We start from the raw sequence: 21339 nt of genomic DNA, 5'->3' as shown, positions 1-21339 counted from the left end.
ATGAGACGCATTACGCGATAATGAACGGCGCTCAATTCCGCCAATCCACGCGAAACAACGGCAGCGAAGCGGAAGTTTGCCAAACAGGAAGCGACATCCATCTCCCGCCTCCATTTTCCCCTTTTGCCAAGTTACACTGCCTCCAGAGAGCATCGCTCCGTTGGCCAAGCTAGTACGACGCTGCCTTTGGCTTTCGAGGGAGCGTTTTATCCCGAAAAATGCCACCACTCCCGAACGCGTCAGTGATAAATGTCAGAGGAGCAGCGACACGTCAGCTGAAGCAAACCGCAGGAATTTTTTTTTTTTGGTTTCATGCAACATGATTTCTAGACAGTGTTTGAAAATGCGTATGAAAATTATTGTCTGACCGCGAAAAAATGTATTTAATCTTAAAAATGTCCAATTAGGATATGGGAAAAATTTGTTTGTTAGTAGTTAAATATATCCTTAATTATTTTCTCTGTAAACTTGAAATATTTAAAATAAAAATGTAACTACTCGTATAAAAAAGAAACGAAAATTCTGAAAATGTCCTGTGACTGTTTTAATTTTGCATTATATGATGTTTTATATTCAGAATTTTATTGTGTACTCAGAAAAGTTACTGATTTTTTAAACATTTTTTTCTCCCAAAATAAAGTTTATGTATTACATGTCCTATGAGAAGTCCTCTGGAAAGCATTGCCTATAATGATTTTCAGGAGACCTCTCATGGATCACGAATAGTATCCACCTCCACAAAACCCATGAAGCGTGAACTAATCCAATGTCAGTATCCTAGTTGATTAGAAAAAGAAAGATGTACGACTATAGAGCACCTTTACCTAGAAATTAACCAATTTAAACAATAATGCTAAAAATCAGGAGCAACAGAACAGAACTTCAGCAACAGAATCACACCAAAAGCGTAATAATCAGGCATGATCAGATTTTCTAGTTTTACCAGCCAGATAAGCGTTTTCGTACACTCTGCGACACCACGATGTTTGGAATTAATTGCGAAAGAATGATACGTGTTCCCCCGCGAGCTCTAGCGATGCCTGAATATGGAATTATGCAAAGCGTCGTTATAATCCACAGCGAAGAATACGATGTTGAAATTTTACTCCCGATGGCGTCGACGTTCTCCTTCTTTCTCTCTCTTACATCGACCGCCACGCGATTACATGCATTATTCCTCGTATGGAAATCAGAAGGACACGGAGAATCTAACGTTATCCACTTCGACGCGAAACCGTGCGTTAATTCGTTGCAGAACCGTCAGCCCCGTCGGCTTCCATGACGGATTAAAATCGAATGAAGCGAGCACGGTGGATGTCTGCCTGCAACGCTGTGATCCGACGCCAGGAGTTTTTCATGTTTACGCAATGATCCGAATGTGATTAATTTACTGCGATGCATTGCCAGTCGAATGTTGGGATTAAATTTCCAGTGAAAGATGTCTTTCGAAGGACTTCCATTACCGAAGAGTGATATTGAAAAACTTTAATTACTGAAGGGTGCAAAAAATATGCAATATGAAATGCATATGAAATCGCCTTTTCACATGGACAGGTCTATATAGCGAAACTATTTTCATCGTTTTATTACGCTGTACCTGTACCCCCAGGCAGCTCTATTTTATGGAACTGAACCCGAAATGTTACGTGCAGACAGCTCGAATTTCTACGTCTTCGAGGAGCGCCCACCTACTTTCTACATTTTCCAATCAAACCGAGAAGACAACGGGGTTAAACGAACAAAGAACGCACAACGCAATCTAGCATTATGAGATTGCAATAAGAACATCCTCGTGGAGCGAAAAAGCAGACAACAAAGCCGTATTTCCACGGTTCGCTTCCTTCCGGCATGGAACGAAAGTTAATTTCGAAGGATCGCGTAATTCGAGGCAAACATGCTTCAGGGAATATCGAGCACGATTGCGAGCTTTCAGTCGAGAGGGTGAGTAAAGCAGCAAGGATTTAGAGAACTTCTGATAGGAGTTGTTCCTCGACGCGTTTGACGAATTCATCGCGAGTTTACGGCGCCTTGGACATCCATTCTGAAGCCTTTATAAAATTCCAAGCGCACGAGGAATTGCATAAAAGCAGCCCGAGCAGCGAGAACGGAATCGTTCTTCGTGCGCTGTCAACAGATGCACAATATGCAATTCATTCTGCCTGGCAGAGGTTTCTGTCTAGCGAGGAATGAAATCGTGGCTGCTAAGATTGATCGTCGACCTCCGCAGAGAAGCAAGGCATAATGCATTTCGAGATACGACAGACCCTCCGTCTTTGCCTCTAATAATCGACGAAATCATGGGGAAATTAATTGGGCATTTATGGCACGAAATTTTCGAGGACAAGAGGGATTTCAGGAAACTGCAGAGTGTGTGTAATAATGAGACCTAATTCGAACTTAACCCAGACTGGATCCACGTTCAAATTCAAGTGCAATAATAGAATTAATTGCATCCTATGAACCTACGAACAGTTTTCAGGGGAGATGTGGGTGGTAGCTTTAACACAAACTTATTCCAGATTTACGCGAGAGCTAATACAGGCCTGACATAAACCTAACACAGATTCAATAAAGACGTAACACAGACATAACACAGACATAACACAGACATAACATAGACATAACATAGACATAACATAGACATAACATAGACATAACATAGACATAACATAGACATAACATAGACAAGACACACTTTTAAATTAAACAGCAACAGTACAATTGACAAAGTACCTCTAGTAAGAGGTTCTGAAGTGAGATGTGAGTGGTGAGCCTACCTTAGACCCAACCCAAACCTAGGCGAGACTTAACCCAGGCATAAGTTAGGTCTAATCCATGTTAAAATTGAACTACACAAGTAGAATTAATTAGCTGACACCTAATCTGGGATCCGACAGAACCAACAATGTTTCAACAAATATATTATTTTTGAAAGTCAACAATCACAGTTTCATTAAATGGAAGGTTGTAGTATTTGCGCTGCAATTACTTTAAACAAGTGATTGATATGTGTTAACCTAGCAAACAGAAGGTACACGTATCCAGATAAAAGATTTGCTGTCGTGGAACGAGCATACAGAAGCGCCATCAATTTCTTTTCTAAGACACTGGGAGGACACAATGACAGCGAGTGCAACAGGTAACATGCACCGCATTAGATTTACTGAAAACAAGTAAATCTACTTGCCCTCAATTCCACCCTCCACAGTTCTCCCTCCACAGCCTTAACAATCGACCAAACCAATTTTCTCTTACCCGCAGCAAAAATCGAATCGCTCACGTCTCTCAGAACAGAATTTTAAAACCGCACTCCCTCAATGTCTTCCCTTTGAAACGAGCATATAAAGAGTTTTTCTTCCTTCAACCCTTAACCTTGGAATGACACCCTGGAGTCACTGGAGATGCCAGAAAATTTTTAATTTGAAGATGTATTTAACATACACATCGAAGTAACTTAAAAATTTTATTTTTTTTCTGTGTAAATAAGAATCAAGCTGTGCAACTGTCTTTTCGCGATCATCGGTTGTCACTCTGGGTCGAGGTAACCCACATCAGTAATTGAAAACAAAAAATTTTGGTAGTGTTTCCATCGATAACATCTGTTGTTTTCTTATTCAGAAATTTCCCTGTTTCAATATGTCGAATAAATATTTTTTTGAAACGCGCACCAGGAGGCTATTTTTTTAGTTAAACTACGCCATATTTTATCAGCATAAATCTACATTTTTAGCTACATTAGTTAAAATATGCAAAAGTTACAATTGTCTTTTGTCAAAACTTACAGTCCTAGGAATTTTTTTTTAATGCATCATTTTATTTGTAAATTTTTTATCAGCGGAGCATATTCTACGATATTCAAACTAAGGTAAATGTCCCAGTAGTTGTATATGTCCCGGTACTTAAACACTAATGCTAATTTTATTTCGCATAAGCTTAAATTTCACTGTACCTGATAAAAAGAACAGAAAATAGTATCATAAAATGGTGCATTCAGCTATTGAAATGCGATTCAAGTGTCGGGACATATATTTTTAGACTATCCATTTATCAGGACATTTGACATCTTAAGCATGCAAGTATTGGGACATTTACGTTATATTTCAAAAATTTTTTGATTGAAAGCCACTGTTATTTTTTCCAGCAACTGTTTGGAAATTGAACTGAGTCTAGATAACTCACTGTGACAGCTGTATACCATAGAATAAATCTGACAACCGAGGGTACGATGTCCAAAAGAGAATGGAAAAAGAATTTTTCGAAAATAATAAATATTATTTCAAATATTAAGATTTGTTTTTGGGCCACACACGATCTCACAGTGTTACTTGCTCTGAAAAAGAGAAGAGTGTCGTTCTAAGATTAAAGATCGACCTAGTGATAATCAGTAGAATAAGTCCGAAGTATAACACAACAAATCAGTAGAATTAGTACTAACAAGTCAGACACGACGAAATTAGCTGAATAAATCCCAAGCAAATCACAGTGAAGTCAGTAGAATTAGTAAAAAGTCAGACGCGAAAAAATCAGTAGAATATGTCTCCTGTCAGACACGTTTTAAGCGTCTCTTCACCAACTAGTAACTCGAAAATAAAACTCCGTATACAAATTCTTTTACCTCCATTTTCATTTAGCTTTAGCACATAGAAACACTAAAACTTCTGACACCTCTCGTCAAACACCTTATATAGCTTTCTCGGCCTTTTAGGAACATGTAACCACTTAGCCTAAGCTCACACGATCGACAATCTCGACCGTCTAATTAAAGGCTGTTTACAACCCCAGCAGAATGTTATATATCAATCGTCCCTTTATCTATTAGGTACAGACAGAATGTTTGCTCAGTCTGTAATCAGCCTCTAATCAAACCCACAAAACTTTCGGTCATGTGCGCCTATACTCAAGTAGTAAAAGCACGTATTACGCGTCCGCCAGTGGAACGACCCGTAATAAGGCCGCCAGCATGAAATTCGACGGTCATTATTCCTGCGGCTTATCCAGCTCTTCGCGGGAGCGGCTGGGAGCAGGCGTTAATTCAAAACGCTCCTGACCCGCGAGCGATTACGAATATCTGCTACTTTACGCGCGTTATCCGACGTTATCTTCGTAACCGGGGCCGAACCGTGTTGACACGGGCGGAAATGATGGCAGAAGCGAGCAACTTGTTCCGACTGGTCGTTAAGCGAATTTAACTTCGCTCGGTAGTACGTAATTTTCGGTCGAAGCAGAAGAGAAACGATACGATCGTCAATCTGGGAACCTGTCGGCCTATCTGATGCAATTATCACCCCGTGATTATCACGTACACGAGGAATCAGCCGGTGTCATTCGGTGCAATATTTTAACGAACTGACAGGGTCATTTAGATAATTACGAAGGATATTGATGAAAGTTTGGTAACAGAGTAAAGCGAGGCTGCTCGAAAATGTAGCCTCGGCGATGGGAGCGTGGCAAGCGACGCGTTAAAAGACCGAGCACGTCGATAGCAATTCACGCGTCCCTAATCCGCTGGAAAAACAAAGCGGGGAAGAATTCAGTGTTCGGTCTCGTTATCGCGTATCGCGTCACACTTTCTTCCCCACCCTGTCATCCCTTATTTGTACACCCCTTCGAACGTCTTTTATTAGCCCCGACGTGGCAGCCCTTCCTTGTCGAATCGCGTTTTAATTAATAGTGGTTAAGGTCCACTTAGCAATTCAAATGGCGCGTGGCTACACCCTTGACACAAGCGTTTCTCGGTCAGGAGGACCTTGCGGACGCGAAGGAACGACAGATCGCCTGGCGATCGAGATTTCGATCGTCACTCACCGTTCGCCAGCGTCACGTCTCCGTATCCCCTGCGATGTTCATCCATGACTCCTGTCTGTTAGACTCTCGACGACCCCTTGACCAGAGGTCTCACAATCACCAACACTAAAAGTCCACGACAGCCACGAGGCACTACGGGAGTCTTGCTCGAGGCTGTCTTCGACACTCAGAGATCGATTACCTCCGAACGTAATCCTAGATTGAAGCTTTCCCTCTTTATGGTGTCACACGCTCCTCGAGTCCTCCTCGTGCTTTTCCCATGCTCCGCGCAAGATCGACGTATCGAGTATGCTTCTTGCTCTCTGTTCGCGTGTGTGTATCAGAGGGATGATCCCTGGCACTGTGACCCGACCATAGAATACACGGAGGTCGTCCTAAGCCCTGCCATTCACCGGCGCCAAGTCGATTCAATATTTTGCAACCGGATCAAAAACCACGATACACCCAGAGTGTCCAGCATTGTAGTGCCCCCGTTCATTACGGCCCCACGTAATCGTCCAACAAAAGGACCACCCTCCCCATTACTCCGCCGAAATCCTTCCTTGTTTCCCCGTCGATCCGCCGATTAAACAGACCCCTCGAGCCAGGCGACACGGGATACCCTTCCAGGCCAAGCAATCAACATCGAATTTCCTCGCGGGAAATTTAGTCCTCCACTGTTCACTGGGAGTCCACTAATCTCTTCCTTTCGAGGATTGGCTGACATCGTTCCAAGCGACCTTCACTCCGACACCTCGAACACTGTTTACGTCCCACTGGTATCCTTCAGTCAGTTCACACCGACTCGATCTCCTAGCACTTTCACTCGCGACGAGGGACGATCTCGAGGGCGAAGGACTCGAAGGCCGATTATCCTGCGCGTCCTGACGAGCGTAGCTTGTCGAGGGTACCTGTGGATTCCCAGGTCCCTGAGACAACTTATCCGCGTCCCTGACTGACGTGCACCCACGCTGGCCGGAACCCTGCGACGAGGGTTGCCATCATTGTCCCCGACGTCCACATCGTCGCCGTTTCGTCTGGGTACCGTCGGGCAGCACTTCCGATCCACGTTGTCGAACGAGCGGCGAGCGACTGGCTGTCTGCTCGAGTCGCCACACCGCCTCGAACCCCGAGGCTCGCGGCAGTGTGGGGTAGGGGGCAGCAGTGGAGGGGTTGAACCGTCTCTGTTCAACCCTACGCGCACACGCTGCTCGCCACCGACCCCTAATTCGCGACTCTGCCCGCTTTCTTCTTCGCTCTTCCGCCACTGCCTCCACCCCCACCCCCGCGGAACGAGCGTCCTTCTCGTAGGACCGACAGTTTTTCCTTTACGACGAGGAATTCCCGAAATTCGCTGGATCAGCGACGATGTTATTAGGTTATGATCTGGCCTGACTGTCGCTCTAATGGGCGCCTCTGGCGCTTTTAATTATGACTGTCATCGAGGCCATTGGCACTTGACTCCCGTGGGACTTATTGGGTGGTTCAGGCGAAGGACCAGGTGTAAGAATTTCGTTCGTACGTTTGAATCCTGGGCTCTGCCTTTTTTATGATCCCTAGGATGCCTTGGATTCCTAGGGTGGGGGAATACTATTCTGAAGTTAGAAAGGGAAATAGCCACAGGGAAAACAGCAGTTTTCTACAAGGGAGAATGTTTCGTCTGGAATGTGCCAGGGGTGTAAAAAGCCTGGTATTTGCCTGCTGAAGCATGGTGAAATTGTTCCCAGTTCCTTCTGTGCCATTCGCGCTATTAAAAACTCCGCGGAATAGCAAAGCAGCTTGGACTTTTCCATTTGACTGTGAGTTTGAAAGTTAGGCTTTGCTCGGCCGAGGGAAATTGCGAGTGCTATTAATTCTCTGGAATAAGGATGTTTAATGTTCACTTTCGTGCGAAACACAGGAGGAACATAAAGATGCTTGGTCTATAGCTCAACGCAGTAAATTTGTTCTCTTGAAATATGGGTACCAGCTACAGTGCTAATGTGAGAAGTGGGCTAGCTGGACGGCATAGGGGTCAGGAGGAACCTCTCTAACCCTACCTCTGACCACCATCTGCCTCGCTCTCGACACGATCGGTTGTCGATCTTCGTCAGTTCTTTCAGCCAATACAGGCAATAGGTGTTGTGGCAGGTCGGTGTATAGGACTCCTGAACTAGAGTGAGGATCTACACGCCAATCGGATTGGCATTCTTCTGCCTAGACTTCTTCTCACGTGGGCACTGTACCTAAATAGTAGATACAGGTATAGTGTAGGTAGTTAGGTACAGTTGCCAGCATAATATTCTTTTTTGTATTCGTTAAGGTTAACAATCGGAATAATATATTTTATGAGCTGACTTGCTGGCAAGGAGTCTACCTAAGATCCTACAAGTGATGTAACGAAGACTCCTCCAGTGGAATCCTAGTTTCCATTCAGTAGTGAAGTCTATTGACCAGATTCTTTTTAATCTTCTGATTATTTGTTGTAGAAGTGGACGAATGAAGGAATGAAGGTGGCTCTCCAATTTATTTTTATGTCTAATGTCTAGTTTATCTTTTTTAACCCATTTTAGTCGTGGGATACCTAAATCCACATGGTTAATGTCGTTAAATGCATACTATGGAATATTAGCTACAGCTTGAAGGATTTTCATTTCGTTTTTCTGAAGAATGACTACATTAGACTTACCAACATAAGTCCTAATACTTGGACACTTGAGCCTGTGGCTACACTGAATGCGTTTTCTGACGAATATGTCCGAACTATTTATTGTATGAAAAAGACAAGTTCAGACATATTCGTCAGAACACCTAACCTAACTATAAACCTAAAAATGCATGTCTCGATACTTGAATTGCATTTCAGTACCTAAGTATTCTATTGTATGGCGTATTTTTATCCTGTAGGTATGGTTTTTTATTAGATACATTTGAATTTAAACTTAAAATTAAGTAAAATTATCGTTAGTCTCCAGGTACCAGAACAAAGTTGACTACTGGGACATTCGCCTTACACAGAACCAAATTGTCTCTAAAGCAAATGGAGATAAGACAGAAGTACACCTCTCGCTAACCCTCTTACTCTCTGCCAATTCGTTAAACATGTTCCAAATCTGGCAACCGCGGTTCAAAATCACGACCCTGGCCACGGTGACAAACAAGCCTTGCGCAGGGAAGAATGCCCCCTGGACAACCTCCCCGCAATCGCCATCGCTCATAAGCGACGTGCTTTCGCGTGTATCTCCGCGGGAGCCCGGGATCCCAGCCCGAGGAAAGAAGGAAAATTTATAGTTTCCAATTTTCCGTTTGTCGGGAAGTCCCCAAAGTCGAGGCAATCTCTGACTCTCGGTCGCCTCGAGATGACGCGCTCCCCAGGCAGGATGAAATATACAGTACATGTACGCTACATCCCGGGACAAAGGCTGCCGTTTGCGCTGGCAGACAGCGATCATTGGCCGTCGGCTGTCGATATCGCGATTTATCACCATCACGATCTGCATCGGGGCGCCACGTCGCAGAACGCCGTTGTTTCGGAAGTTCCCCGTTGCGCAACGTGTCAGCGAGTAGGAGGGACACGAAATAACGAGGTGAAACGAAGAAATGTGTCTCTCACGGGGGAGGCCTGGCCCGCTGGGATGGAATTTCATTTCGAGGAAGGAACTGGTTTATTTTATTCAGGCCGCTCGACGGCGCGCGGAGACGAATGGAACGTGGCGCTCCATGCTCTGGGAGACTTTTTTTAGGGAAGTAATTGATCGATATCCGAGGAACGAGTCTACGCCGACGATATAGATTGACGGGGCGATAGAGTGCAATCGCGACGGGGAATCTTACAGGTTGCACGAGTGGCCACTGTTGCGGCATGCTTGGAGCAAACACTCGACCCGGGGGAATCTGCTGCTCGGCCTGACGTAAGCTTTCGCTCTGATTAGAGTGATATTAAACGTCGACGTTACGGGGGGACGCGTTGTGATTAGTTTGGCCTCTGATTGGCAATGCCTCGAATCCATTGCCTGAGGAATCGGAGATACTGAAATTGTTTAGTGTGCTGACTACCGAAATCTCTGCCCCACTGTTTACACGAAGCTAGAATCACCGTTGCTAACTGTGTTATGACCCTCTGGATATTTTCCACTTAATTGCGTTCCTGTTTCCTTCGAAAGTTTGTTAAATTTTGAAACTTGTTCGAAGAAGTCTCCTTTTGCACTCAGGTTTATAATTTTCTTCATTTTAAGTGCAGCATAGAACTGATAACATCAGAGAGTATAGTGATAAAATACGATGTAATGCTGTTATATTAAAGTAGATTGATCTGTGGTATGTTCATTCCAGAGGGACTCATCAATATTTTTCCATACTCTAGTATTCGATTTTCCATAGGGGAATATGTTCAGGAATTTTAATTTTGAAGTTATTAAATAGCAGATTAAGAGTCTTGATACATTAGCATTGTTGGTGATGCAAAAGTTATCAGAAAGCAGTAGATAGAGTACACAGAGCAGTGACGCCATAGAGTAGATGAGAATACTGAACTCAATTGCATATCTTGAATACTAATTTTGAAGAAATAAGTAATGGCGATCACGTCTCACCACATATGTATAAGATCTACAATATTGGGTGTTGTGAGAGGCCTGTAAAGCCAACATTAGAGCACAGATATATATCTCCATCTCTTTCGATACCTTTCTAGCGCATGCGCATTATGCTCAACAGGACATTAGGAGTCATTGAAAGAAATGGAGCTATATATTTCCCATATATCTTCATCCTTCTATCTTGGCTTCAGCGCGCTGTTCTGTATGTCCTACATAGAGGGTGATCAGTTTAACTAGAAACCTTTCGAATAGTAGCAGCATTTATTGTGGATGCTATTAGTATTGTAAGGGTTTTCAGTTAAACTGATTACGAAATTAATCAAATTCTACAGGTTCTTGTTTACGTTCCTAGGTACATAGCTGGAGTCTATCGGTCCACCAGCATTCTAATAACAATGCATAACTATTTTACAGTAACTTTGCATAAATTTCGTTGGTATAAACAGATACAATTCCTCAGAAATGAAATAAAGCAGCGAAAGAATTGTACAAATAACTTCTTCTCGATCTCGCATGAGACATTCTTTGATACGCTTTACATTTTAAGAAAATCCTTTACGTCGTTCTGAGCAAAAAAAACGCGGAGCTACGATTCAAAGGGTCAAAGTGCAGAAAATGGAATGACGTTTAAAAAGTTGATCAAAGTCGAAGGAACGTTGTAAGTCAACTCCTATTCTTTCCTCTTTGAGGTTGCGTACCTCCCACCGTGCACTCGCCACGACAAAGAAGCTGGAAAATCCCAGCTGCTCATTTGTCACAGGGTTTCCTGCTATGAAGACACTTCAAACATCGCTATTTGCGTTTCTATTACCATTTAGCACGAGTTCATTTGCGAATGAGTACCGAATAAGCTCTTCGTAGTGCTGCAAGAGAAGTCGAATTGCGAATTAAGTAAAAGGATGGTACTTTGTAAATGTAAGGCCCTCGGAGCTTGATTCATATTCATGTCTTCTGGGCCACGTAGTCAAAGACGTTTCTAAGGCAAATAACGTAAATTTTACGAACTAGCATGGTGACAACAAACCATCTTGAAGTTTTCAAAGGTCGCTTTGTTATCTGCAGTGACAAAGGCGGGGGTGTCACCTTAAGACAGATGCCCTCGTTTGTTAATAAATACGCAACATGGTCGCGTTTTCATCGAGAAGACACTGTTCCAACTGCGAGACAGATCGTCGTTCGTTAGAACACAACTCTTGTCCGCCTTAATTAAAAAAGACGTCGTCGTTAACTTCTCCTATGTAGCTGCGTGTGGGTGTCCACATACACGCACACGTATATACACTTAGAAAGTGTACACATTGCAAGATAATCGAATGACGCTGTTCAACATTTTTTTAAACTTCCAATGACCCAACCCAGACCTAATCAGACTTTCAAATCTCAAAATTTTAAGTACCTGTTAAAGACCTACTAGCTTCTCCCACATTTTGCATGGTATCAAGTTCGAGATTGAGCCAAAAAATGAATACAAATGCTTAAGAATATTGCAAGAAAGCGAACCACGAGGCCCGATTATAGCAGAACCTCATCTGCCAGTGGACGTGGCTCGTAAAAACAGTTTTACGTGTTCCAGTAGATTCTCCGACGGGCCACTTCTGTTTTTTACGATACTGGTAAAAATGAAAAATCGCCATAGGACGAGGGCGTCAGAGACTGCTGGAAAGATTGCAACCCATATGGCGGCGTTCCACCGTCCATTTCAATAAGACGGAGCATCATGATTCTGCTGCAACCTCTTGGAATCTCTGAGAGCAGGATTCCCTGGCGCAGTTTTGAAATTCCGTTCAACGCAAAATATTCGTAGGTTATCGATATCCTCCTGGTCTCCTCTCACTTTCAGATGAATTTTTTGCGCCTCTTCCCAGCGACCATTCCGTGACGCGGAGACTGATACGAGGGAGTCAAAATCGTTACGAATAATATTTATTCCAAGACACCTGTGGCCGACGCGTTCGCGGTGGGACTCGTCTCGAATTCAAAAACGAGCGACGTCGAAGCTGGTGACGCTGCATATTCATGCGCCTCAGTTCTCACGAGTTGCAATTGCGACGAAGGGGTTAGCCCGTGGCCACGTGACGGTTACATTATTAACTGTTGCCATTTCGCGCCATCTAACGGAGCAAATATTTGGTACGTGACGCAGCAATGTGGCCGAATAGTGGCACCATCAAATATTGATTGGATAAATAGCTACTTTCGATCAAGATTGAGCCATTCGTGAGACCAGCCGCGGGCAATTATTAATTCCAATTTATGACCCGCGAACCGCCGTATAAATTCCCAACAAGCACTGACGATGAATCACGCGCCCTGGTGTTAGCACTTTGCTGGCATCCGAAATTGATGAGCTCCATCATGAGGGATGGTATAATGAGAAAACGAACTGCAGAGGGTCAGGTTAGGTTTGGGTTCCTCAGGACTAGGCCTAGTTAGATCTGAGGCAGTCATGGTTAGGCAGCTTCTAGGTTAGGTCTAGGTTAGCTCTCTAGGGCACTTTATTGGCATCTGAAATGGCTAAGTTCCATCATGGGGAATCATAAAATGAGAAAAGGAAGTAGATAATGTCAGATAAAATCTAGTCAGACCTAAGTTAGGTCCAGCTAGGACTAAATATTTCATGACTAAGTCTGTGTTAGACCTGGGGAACCCATGTTTAAGTTTGGGTTAGATCTCACAGATTTCACTGGCATATGGAATTACTGAATTCCATCTTGGGGGATCATGTAATCAGAAAAGAAAGTTGATAATGTCAGATAAAATCTAGTCAGACCTAAGTTAGGTCCAGCTAGGACTAAATATTTCATGGCTAGGTCTGTGTTAGACCTGGGGAACCCATGTTTAAGTCTGGGTTAGATCTCACAGACTTTACTGGCATATGGAGTTACTGAATTCCATCTTGGGGGATCATGTAATCAGAAAAGCAACTAGAGAATATCAAATTAGATTTAGCCAGAGCTGGGTTACGTCTAATTAAGTCTAATTAGATCTAATTATTTAGTGTTAAGGTCTGTGTTAGGACTATGGCAGCTCTGGTTTGGTCTAGAATGGGTCTGTACTAGGTAGAGAATATCAGATTAGATCTAACCAAATCTGGGTTAGGTCCAGTTAGGTCTAGATATTTCGTATCTCCTTTTGGATTAGATCTGAGCTAGGTCACCACACACCAAGGATGCTCTCTTCACCCAAAATTACACTAAATCTTCCACGCTGCTGCGTCGTCTCTCGCGTTTTAACGCATACCAGCGTTAACAACAACCGCTTAGAAGATATCAAAATAAGCTCATAACCGCGACCCGTCCTGCGAGGCACAGTTTCTCCCTAACGAAGCAGTTAAACTCGTGTTTGCCTTAACACTCCAGTGAGACGCGTGTCCCAGTAAAGTCCACGGCGAAACGGGATTCGTTCGCGACGCTGTAAACCCAAGTCCCCTCGACGCACTTGGTTCAAGCCTCAGGCGATTACCGCGCGTGTAAAACGAGAAACGCCGTCCGTGTACTTTTTACTATTTCGCCCTTTGATATATAGGGGTGGCGAGTGCCTACTTACGAGGTGGCTGTCGCACGATTACACAGCATTCCTCGCGAATCTTGCCCCTGGAGAAAGGGGGATGGGTGAACGCCATCGGCATCTCTGTTATTCCAAAATGCACCTTATTGCCGTGGCGGAAATTTACGAGAATCCTCATCCGATCTTTGCCGACGTGGAGTAGGGCGTTTCGTCGCTCGTATTCGGGAACATGACCTAACCAGGCGAGTATTTTCCTCGGCTTGCCATTCACCGTAAAATAACAGCAGGTTGTCCCGGAAATTCGACGCGTAATTATGATCGAGAGACAATGCCAACACCGTGGGGAAATTACCATACCTCAGGTACCGAGAAATCTGGCGAACGGAGCGGCTGACGTTAATTCGAGACCTTAACGTGCCCGACTAAGATCGCAGAGGCTAATCCTTTCGTGAAATATTCAACGTGGGATAATCTGCATTCATTCTACCCTGTAAGTCATACTCTGGATCGGCCCGAAAAGTATTCCCACGGGATAAAAGTTTTCTTGTACAGTTTCTTATTTATCGCTGTAGCATCTCCATGTCTGACCGAGCACGAGCTTATACTACTTGTTGTTATTACCCTTATTGATGATTCAAGCGCAATGAAATTTACGAAGCTGCTTCACATCTGAGTTTCTATTATTCTTCACTACTTCTAATATCAATTTCTGAAGGATTGAATAATTCTTTATTTTTCATTACAAATAGTTACCTATTGTTACTGAAGTATTTAGTGGCTTCAGACTTTGTTCAAACTGAAAGTAGTTATATAATAACATTTCTTCTGAATCTTGCTGGATTATCAAACACTATTTTTCTATTTAGTAGTCCCCAATGGCGCAATCGTTTAGCACACGGAACTTCTAAAGCAAGTGAACCAGTGAGCAGCGCTGTGAGCTTCAAGCGTCACCTGGAGAATATTTTTTTGTTCCCTCGAATTCTACAAATTTCACGCAGATTTCGCTTGAAGCGAATGAACACCATTTCCACTGACCCATAAACGCGCGTATCATACACTTGAGAGTGAACAGGTGAAAAATGCCCCGCATACGAGTTCAGAATTCTCATCGACTCGTTTCTATGAATTCATATAATTTCATTGGCATCCTAAACCCGAGGGGACAGTGTTTCTCTTACTCAGTTACGATTCAATTCCAGCAGCGTGCGTGCGATAAATCAACGATGAATTAGAATTACAGAGACGGTCGAGTTTAATAACGTCCCCTCTCTGAATGTTAATGGCATTCGTCTCGCTTTCACGCCGGAAATCAGCGGATCGCCGATAATTCTTCTCGAATAGATCGGCCAGAGACGAGGATAAGAAGGTAATAGCGCTGCGCCCTTTATAACCGTGAAATTGATCGGGGCTTCGGCGACTTTTCGCGGGCTTTCCACGGCGCGATAAAGGAGGATCCTTGGAAACCATTTCAGTCTCCACTTAACAAAGAAAAATTCTTTTGTGTCGCAAAACGAATACGAGCGCAAAAAACTGCGAACAGACTTCGCTCGACATGTGTTCAGTTTACAAATGTGTTTACTCGTAGACGATTTCACACCGTAAGCTCTGCAAAACGCACACGCAATTCTACTCGCGCAAGCTGACAATGGATGGGTTCTCAATGGACGAAATTTTTCACACTGTCACAGAAATTATGGAAAATATACGCTAACTGGTTTCAGCGCTCCTATAACCACTGTGACGGGAGCTACCGACGCGTCGATTGATGTCATAAATTGCGTGGTTAAACGCAAATTTATGAATCCATAAGCGATATAACGAAAATGCCTGCAATATAGTAATTATTTTGACGGCTGGCGTAGCAGAGCATTTAGAATGGTTTGAAATTTGTTATGAAAATTGATGCACTTTCCTGGGTAATAAATCGTTTAATGAAAACCCAGTTGTTTCTTCATTTTTGGCTTGCTTAGCGAACTGTTTACCTCTTTTTATAATACTTTTCTCATGAATACTGCACAGCACTTCCTGATTAATTTTATATAAGATGTTGCTCATGTATTTCAAAAGTGATACAACTCAAAAAAGTATGTTCTTCAGGGGAAGCAAAAAATTACTTGTGTACTTAAGAGAAAATTATTAAATACATAATATTGGCACAAAGAGTAGTGTTATTTAATTAAAATTATCATACTTGAATAAATAGTCTCAAAAATAGTTATCTTACTTTCCTCAGATGGTTTTCTTATCATTATTTAAGTAATTTCTAACTTACACTTGAAGAGTTCTTTCTATAATAAATAGACGTATATTTATATTAAAACACAGTTAAACAAGTGGAATTTAAATAAAAATTTGTTTCATCTTTCAAATACTATAATTTGCATTCTGTTTTTAATATTTTGTATATTTTTGAATATTATTTGCATTCTATAATTTTTCACACATTTCAAATTTTCACAAAAGCATACAAATTCGCAGTATATTTATCAACTGATTTATGTCTGTAATTCAGAAATCACGTCTTTTGAGTTGTGTCATTTTTGAAGTACATGTGTGATATCATTCAAAATTTTCTATATCTTTCACCGTAAGCAGTTCCTACAAAGGAATTTGTTATTTAATAACAGTGGTAACCAAAATCAGTAGCTACCATACGCTTACAAGAACGGTATTACACGTCCATGTTAATGAATCCCGTGCATAAATAATCGATCATCATTTCCCTGCATGAAACAGCCCGTATTCTCATCGACTAGCGCCTCGTCCAATAGTTACACAGTCGCTGCGATCAAACATTTTGGAGGATGCATGACAGACACCCTGTAAAATAAATAATCCGCGTCACAAAGCGCAGGGATTCTGTAGGGTGTTGCATTTCCCATCGCGAAGCCCGTCCCTTTATCTCCATATGGAACGATGCGGATTACAGGCAATGATCCATCCCTCGGTAAAATGGTTTTAATTGAAAGCAACACAGTTCGTAAAGAGGACAAATCCGCGAGGCAGGATGATTGGGAAAAACGGGGCGTGGCGAAAAGATTTGCGTTGGAAATAAAATTCGGATGAATTCCGAATATCCCCCGGACGTCGTTCATAATACGTCGATCGATAAAAGTGGAGGTCCCACGAACGCAACTGGTCACCGCTTTTATGTCAGCGTTATTAAGGTACTTCTCGCGATACAATCGTACTAGAAAGTGAATTGTACAGTGCTTCATTATTCAAGACTACTTTGTTTCTTAGTTTACGACGAAACTTTTCGATACGTCTGTACACCTTTTGCCCGTCGTTTATATGTACAGACACTGTTCTCTATACGTACAAAAATCATTAACATGGACGGGAGGAAATGAAGATATGGCAACGTTGCTATGGCACCAGGCTTTGGAAGAAGAATTTTTTAGACATTTTGTAGACACCATTCTTCACTGGAGAATATCTCAGTAACTGCTCCTTTTTAACACCATGGATCTTAACAATTTTTTATTCTGTATTTATTACACATCTGAATGTCATGATCGTCGATAATGTTACACATTGTAGTTTAAAGAGTCAAGGTGACCTCCATATTTTGATAATAAAATAAAACAGCAAAGAAATAATTATTGCACTGTATACTCTTCTTTATATCAAACAACTTTCCTTCAATACATTCTTATATGCAGCGTATAGCTTGCAAGTAAATTTGGGTGAAGTTAAATGACTCACCCTGTACATTCACAAAAATATTCGTATTGACTCAGCACAACGTTACTTACAGTTTCCTCGAAGAATTATGACAGGCTGGCTCCATATTTCAAGTCACCAGCGCCTGCAGCGTGCAACCGCTGCCGCGCTCCCCACCCCACTCTCGCGAACGTAATCACCACGCCTCCAGTCGATGAATGGCGCGATACACGGTAAGGTTTCTTTAATCTCGAATTGAATCCTCGGCGGCGTGAAGCAGGCACTTGACAGCCGGCATCGTCGCGCGTCCTTTCAATTCTGCCTCAAACCGCGCGGAAGATTGCAAGGATTACAGCCTCTCTGGTCGCGGATCCTTTGGCATAAAAGTCAGAATCGGCTGAAAACCGCCGACACTCGGCCCGACGCGTTACACCGGCGTTGAACTTTAATGAAATTTGTGAATCCGATATTTATGGAGGGCTTCCGCCACGAGAGCTGGGGCGTCGACTCATTTTACTTTGAAATACTTCCTGTCCGACCGACCAACGCCCGACGGAGCCTGTTATTCATGAATATGCTGATTATCGCCGCTTTTCCAGGAATGCTAATGGTGGAAAAGCGCAACTCTTCTGCTACGGTCGCCCACGCCACCCGTGTATTATAAGATCGGCCGATAAACGTGATACAGTTTAACCGAGGGCCTCAGAGATCTCGCTGGCACTGTTTTCAAGAGGAACAAGGTTGTTCTGCTTATCATGACTCGTTGTGTAGGTACTGTTTACTTCTCATGAGAAGTCCCCTGGAATACTTTATCCCTAATGCTCTCCAGGGGACTTCTCGTGAGAGACGAGTAGTCCAATTCCTGCAGCGTAGAGCAGTTCCAAATCTGCATTTAGTGGTCCACATGATTTCAAACTAAATGAACCAAAAATCTATCTAAGAGATGTTTTCTGGTTTAGTAAGTCTTGGTCGAATAAGTAATAAACAAACTCGATAGGATCTGAAACTCTTTATTGGACACACAGAGTATCCTAAGATATCGATATTGCTTAAATTATTTAGAGGTTTAGACCGCTAAATACTGACTTCAGACCACTGTGAGCCAGGTTCTTTATTTATTTACGAACCTGTAGCTGTGAATAGTAAAACATCGTGTAGTAAGGGGGATGGTGGAAGTCGTACCCAATGGTGGTGAGGTTTTAATAGCTCAAAAAGAGATGCTGGACCCTTTATTGAGACCCTCGATAAAAATGATTCGATAATGCACCTTGAATAGGTTGGGTCAATTTAAAATCGTTTTAAGAGTCGTTAGGTACTATCAATTAAACATTTAGGTAATTGATAATGTGTATATGCTAAAAGAAAGATGAGAAGAACCATTACCTTATGAACTGCCAGGACCTGCGTCTTGATTATAATGAACTTTGATACCTGAATAAATTTACTCAATATTCTTAAAAAACTAACATTTACCTACAAATTTTAGACTAATTTTAGTATTTTCTATGCACGAATGGGTAGGTAACTCTAAAACTGTTCACCGATGTAGTATCAGAGGGTAAATGCATAAGAAGTCGGTAATGCACTCTTGTATCGACAGAAGGTACTTATCATCTGGTGTCAATGAGTTTACTAACTTTATCAACTGTAGGTAATGGTTGAGTTGAACGTGGTTCTCAAAACCACCGCTCATGCGCGGGCAGTTTTCAGTCAAGAACACCTTATCTCAATGTCTTCCTGCGTTCATGTTGCCATCAAGCTATGTCTACATTGAGACAACAGCGAAGAAAATTCTGTCGCCTCTTGTCGCTACGTGTTTCAAAATGTTTCCAAGAAACACCAACTTATAGAGACATTTTATCCACACTGAAGCAACATAATCAGAAGAATGAATGTTGTCGCACCGAATGATAGCACGCAACAAGCGGCCACATTTGCTGCTGGCAACAGAAACACGATAAAACTAAAGAAACATTCAGCAATAAGCGGCGAATGTTTGCAGGGACAAAAAGTTCCTCGTTGTTGCCTCAGTGTGGACATAGCTTAAGGGAAATTGCGGGCTTTCACGCATATACACAGCGACAGTTAGTCCTGCGATAGCTCCCTTCCGGTTTGTCCAGAGAAAGTTTTGCGATTGGCGAATATAGCCACAGACTGCGCTGACATGGGACACACCTTGTGATATAAGATTAAGTCCTCGACCTCCACCAACAAACGTCGCGATTTCTCCGATTTTGAACGTATCTGAAAGCAACGAACTCGCATACCGGCGACCGAAATCTCCATACAGTGGGGTTGTGTTCGTTTGTTAATTCCATTGACAGATGCTCAAGAGTTTTACCGCTACGTAGTCGTCTCCACAAAGAAAGATCGACCGTGTGCGAAAATAAATGCGTTTCGTGGACAACTCGAAGGGAGAGATCCTATACAAAGATCGCTCGATTTTTGGCTGAAGCTTAACACGGTACATGTGTATCATTTCCGTAGAGTTTGAGCGATCTATAGCACATTTGCCATCTGCGTGCGGGAGCCACTCCCGATTGGTGTTACTTGGTAAGTCATCGTACATGTAATATCAGGCGAAGAAGAACTTAAGAAACTTTCGTGCCTTTGTAAAATTTGAGCCAATGGCTAGAATTAAGGATACGAATCCAAAATGCGATAAAAAACATCATTTGTCATAAGCAGGAATTTGTACTGTTACAAAATAACCATAATGTTTCTCTGATATAGACACAGTTTCTCCCAAAACTTTTTGGGATTGTCTTGCTTTTTTCTTTTTCACTTTCTGTGAACCTAAATCTGAAGCTACCTATTAAATAGGTATTGGTTTTAGAAAGCTATCCTTTATGTTACATGTGCTTCTTACTGATAAAGAATTGTAAGTGTATAATAAGGAAATACTGTAGAAAGTACTACTCTATGAAGATTCTTTCTAAAATAATTATAATTCCTTTATGAAATGTTTTCTTTAAATCTCTTTCTTCTAATCTCTGCCATTATATGTATTTCATCAATTGTCTTTCTGAACTATGTCATTGTACATATTGAATGAACTCCTGTATATACTGTTTTCTTAAAATACATCATCTTGGGTCTTTCTTTCAAATACCTCACCACTATTGACTCATTCTTTGGATACAAAATTCAGTTTTAGCCTTCTTACAAAGGTTTGCTTGATTTCAGTGGCAGCATTCGTTGCCTTTGGCTAATGTTTCTTAAATATATCTTTCAAGCTTCATTTGCAAGCTTTGAATCTTCATATTTCAGATGTAAATGACTTCACTGAGTCATCTTCCACCTGTTCTGTCTTTAATCGTCGGACAGCGAAAGGTTGTGATAAAAAGCGGTGGGGGGTCACAACTGATCCGATATCGTCGGCGAATGATTAAATGAAAATAATGTAGGCAGTATAAATTAGAATCTTTAGTTGTTGATTATTAATTATTCATAGAACAAAATACATAACAGCTGTTTCGAATAATACCTTCAAGAAGCTTATCTTCTTACAAAGTGAAATCTTGTTTCCTAGCACCTAGTTGTAAAAGAGTACAACAAATCTTACTGATCTTTGTACACATAACAATAAACTTTACAATACAATCTTTTCTTATAATAAGCTTACTACTATCTTTTCTATCTTTCTAAAATCTTTCGAACAAGTTCCACGTGTTCTCACTCGAGTTTTTGGTTAGATGCTTCGCCATAAGTTCGTCACTAGTGACCCACGAAATAACGAGAAAACTAATTATATCCTACCGAAAGTTCGAAAAATCTTCTCAATAATTTCTTCAAATATTCCTAC

At 42.1% G+C, this 21339-nt stretch overlaps 1 protein-coding gene and 1 long non-coding RNA gene across 6 annotated transcripts in view; one reads left to right on the top strand and one right to left on the bottom strand.

The window, feature by feature from the left end:
• The window catches only part of Dop2r (dopamine D2-like receptor), a 169122-nt gene extending 162279 nt beyond the window's left edge, over positions 1 to 6843 (bottom strand). For all 5 annotated transcript variants that reach the window (XR_013002312.1, XM_076382158.1, XM_076382159.1 and 2 more), the window contains exon 1: positions 5806 to 6843. The gene's annotated coding sequence lies outside the window, so the exon portion shown is untranslated. The remainder of the gene's footprint in view (positions 1 to 5805) is intronic.
• Positions 6844 to 19647: 12804 nt separating this feature from the next.
• Positions 19648 to 21089, top strand: LOC143181682 (uncharacterized). Its single transcript, XR_013002319.1, has 2 exons — positions 19648 to 20087; positions 20805 to 21089. It is a non-coding gene; the product is annotated as an uncharacterized LOC143181682 (long non-coding RNA).
• Positions 21090 to 21339: the final 250 nt, after the last annotated feature.

The sequence above is a fragment of the Calliopsis andreniformis genome, chromosome 7 (assembly GCF_051401765.1).
Source record: "Calliopsis andreniformis isolate RMS-2024a chromosome 7, iyCalAndr_principal, whole genome shotgun sequence".
In the NCBI taxonomy this organism is placed as follows: Eukaryota; Metazoa; Arthropoda; class Insecta; order Hymenoptera; family Andrenidae; genus Calliopsis; species Calliopsis andreniformis.
Note: the sequence above shows the minus strand (reverse complement) of the source record. Positions and strands in the feature narration are given on the sequence as shown.